This window comes from Nothobranchius furzeri, chromosome 6, assembly GCF_043380555.1.
Source record: "Nothobranchius furzeri strain GRZ-AD chromosome 6, NfurGRZ-RIMD1, whole genome shotgun sequence".
NCBI classification, from domain to species: Eukaryota; Metazoa; Chordata; class Actinopteri; order Cyprinodontiformes; family Nothobranchiidae; genus Nothobranchius; species Nothobranchius furzeri.
This window is the reverse complement of record NC_091746.1, coordinates 53,964,647-53,968,286: the sequence shown is the minus strand read 5'-3', so window position 1 is coordinate 53,968,286 and position 3,640 is coordinate 53,964,647. Positions and strand designations below refer to the sequence as shown.

The 3,640-nt window shown below is 39.6% G+C and overlaps 1 long non-coding RNA gene across 1 annotated transcript; it reads left to right on the top strand.

Moving 5' to 3' along the window:
* Window positions 1-269: 269 nt before the first annotated feature.
* Window positions 270-1,549, top strand: LOC139070420 (uncharacterized). The gene is made up of 3 exons (XR_011520937.1): window positions 270-353; window positions 425-493; window positions 559-1,549. It is a non-coding gene; the product is annotated as an uncharacterized lncRNA (long non-coding RNA).
* Window positions 1,550-3,640: the final 2,091 nt, after the last annotated feature.

Genomic DNA, 3,640 nt, shown 5'->3' with positions numbered 1-3,640 from the left:
CCTAAACTTGGAGATGGCCACGGAAAAGGAGTGCTCAGAGAGATAAGAGGAGCGGGGCTCAAACCTGCAACCTTTCATTTACAGGGCGAGCACTTAACGCCTGTGCCACAATTGCCCAATAAACTGGGAGCCTTTATCCTGGTTTATGTAGCAGTACGAAATACCTGCTCCAAGTTTATTGGTTTAGAACAGTACGCCCTCCATACGTAGGAGGGCGCTCCGGCTATAAAAGGGGAGCTCCTCCGGCAAGGAAGTAATTTCAGGAAACAGCTGGTTTTAAGTATATCACTACGCGTTACCAGCCCGTGTCCTTTGGCTGCGTTTTTGGGGTGATCGGCTCTGCTCCAACTGTGGTATGTACCTGATGGCTACTCTGTTTAGCAGTAGAGTTACTGTGTCTCAAACTGTGTTGTGCACTCTGCAGCTTGGGCAATTAATCAGTGTTGGGTGTGACATCATCGCTTGCCTTTGCTATACAAAACATTAGCAAACGGTACGTACCTTCTGCAGATAACCTATGAGTCAAACAATCTTAACATCAGCTCCTTGTAAAACCAGGGAAAGATTGAATCCCCGTTGCTGCTGGGCAGGGAGTTCCCTTCTACTCGGGTCATCGGTGAGAGGACCGGTAGGTGTGTGCTGCGCCGTCTCCACACTTGGTCAGTTGTTAGTTTGTTAACTTCTACCTCTTCCTTGTCCTTTTAGATTTCTCCGTGGTCCAGCGGGAGGCGCCGCTGTTTTGTTTCGTTTCCTTTTTCTACATTTTAAATCAGCTGTTTGAGGGAAGTTCCCTGGCTCGTGGCCGGAGTCCAGAAGGAAGAACAGCTTAGGTGTGTTCTTGCTGTGTCTTTGTAAATCCATGCTTTAAGCCGGCAGCCGTCGGCGAAACTGTAGCTACAAACAGGTAAACAAAACTGTTTCTGTGTTTAAAAAAGAACTAAAGCAAGGAAGAACAGCTGATTTATATTGTACACTTTTTATACCGTTTTTAATTTTTTTTTTCTTTGTGCAGGCTGAGGCAGGAGGTGTGGTGTGTGGCCTCGGAGGTGGTGGTCCCGTGTGCGTGTGGTGGTGCTGGTTTTCTCACGTTGGTATGAATGTTCACTGCCAGGGGTGAATCCTTAATATGTTCTTCATTATTTTCCTTGTGTTGGGGCTTCTCTGCCCCGCGTTACCTGCCTCCATCACTAGCCTCAGTCCTGCTTGTTAACCTTTTTATTTATTTAAATTTGTAGTTGTATTGTGTTTAGTTAACTCTCATTTTTTGGGACTTCATGAATTAATTTCAGTGAGTTAAATTAATTTGTTTCTCCATACATTTCATTGGTTCAGTTTCTGTTGGGGCATTAATTTTAGTATTCTTTTATGGTATTTTACATGGCCAGTTTTTAAAATGTCTTTTAAACTGTCTCTTCTATAAAATAAAACAAATTCATTGTAACTTCTGAAACCATGTCTACTGTCAAGTGAAATGAATCTATATGCTTTAATTCCTTGGGTGAAATTCCCAAAGTGGCATTGTTAATAAAATTACACTCGAGCAGGTACAATTGCCATCCTTGGCGTCAACAGGTCATAGATCACTCCCGTATTGCCACATTTACATGTATGTTAGCAAACTCTCCAATGAAGTGTGTTCCACTGCTCTATGGTAGGTGGTGACGTGCTTTTTCATGTCGGCATTCTTCCTGTCAGCCTATAGCAGAGATAGACAATTCCCTCCCCAGAGGGCCAGTATCCAGCATGTTTTAGTTGTTTCTCCTGTGCCACTGTCACTCCCAGGCAAGCATGTAGCGACAGTGGAGAGGAAATGTCTTGGACACAACAAGTCAGTGACTCGATGCAAATTACTGGGTTTCCTTAAATAGGAAACTTAACTAAATGGAATAATAAACTGAACTCAAATAACTCACAATTAGGTTTAATTGGAATGACTCGTGTTCTGATTTGGCGCTATATAAATAAATTGAATGAAATGGAAAGTATTATTTTCTGTGGAAAAGGTAACATCACTTCTCACTGACATAAAATGTTCAGTGACCGCCCACGCAAGACAAAAAGCATTTGGTCAGAAATTATTTTATGTAATCTTGAAGAACAGACGTTCTTGTGTTGAAACTCATTACAAAACATATTTATTTTTTAAATTTTGGGATAGATGGAGGGAGAGATTAGTATATGAATTTAAAATAAATGCATTCAATTGTTTAAGCACACAATCATTTTTGATTTTGCACTACGCTATAAGGATTTCACTTCATATTGTTGATTCATGTAAAAGAAAAGAGAATCAACATGTGGATATAAACTCCTTGGATGAGTAATTCTTTTACTATTATTTTTGAAGGAAAAATGGTGCAAACATAAAAGAAGCAGAATAACATGACACATCCAGGGGAGAGGGTCCTTTTGACCTCTTCATACCTGAGGCTGTAAAAGCAGCCACAGGGGGTCCCAACAAGGGACGAAATGGAAACCATGTGACTCAAGACAGTGCCTATAAATATGGCCGAGATCACAGGGACACTTTATGCAGGGGTGGGCAGACTGCCTCTTTACTAGAGCGTCTACAACATCTTAAAAAGTTTCTGTCGTGTCATATGAACCCAATAAAACCCAAATACTTCCACCCTGGCAGAGAAAGGCCTCCAAACCAACCACTCCGCTCTGGTCATCCTGCCAGATACATAGTTTTGCTTTTGAATCATCTGTTTTTAAGTGTGTATTTTGTTGTTGTTGTTGGTGGTGGTGGTGGTGGTATTGTTTTGTTAGAGAGGGTCTCACCAAGGCTTGGTTCAGTCATCTTTTTTCATTATTATACCTGAGTTCATTCCTGTTTTGACCCCATGAACTGTTTTATATGCACATATTCTTCAAATTCCTACCAGGTGTGTTCTGCTTAAAATGCACAGGAACAAAACAACTTCACATAATAATAATAATAATAATAATAATAATAATAATAATAACAATAATAATAATAATAATAATAATAATAATAATAATAAGGTGTATGCTTGACTTTAAAAAAATCTAAATAGATTTTGTATTCTTGCTCCCAAAAAAGCAAGAGCAATAGTTTTATCCCTGAAATTCAGAAACAAAAACACACTTCCAGTTTCTCAGTCTATATTTGGTACTTGTGAAGATGTGTATATCTGTTTACTTTTTTATTTATTTATTTGCTTATTATCGGTACAAAATATGACAACTTCTTCCATTTTAGTTGGGATATGGAAACAGGGCCATGTTAATTTAGTCTCCAGCAGCAGCTGAATTACACTCTCCCTGAGATAATCCTGCTACACGGGGCAAATTTCTACGTCTGTCATGTTCTGTGTCCTGTACCTTTTTGTTTTCCTTCTTCTGGTAATTTCTGGTTTCCTCCAGCATGGTATTGATCATCATTATTCTTGGCCCTCCTTTTTGTTCCCTGCATTTAGTTATTCGGTTATCCTCAGCTATTCAGTTTGTTAGATTAGCCCTGGTTTCTTCCTTTCTGCCTTTCCTGTGTGTTTAGCTGAAGAGTTTGACGTATAATATTTGTGTGGTTTGTGTAATGTCCAGAAAGGGTCAATTTTCACCCATATATTGACCTACATCATCTACAGAAATAATTCCAGTTTCTAAGTGGATTTTA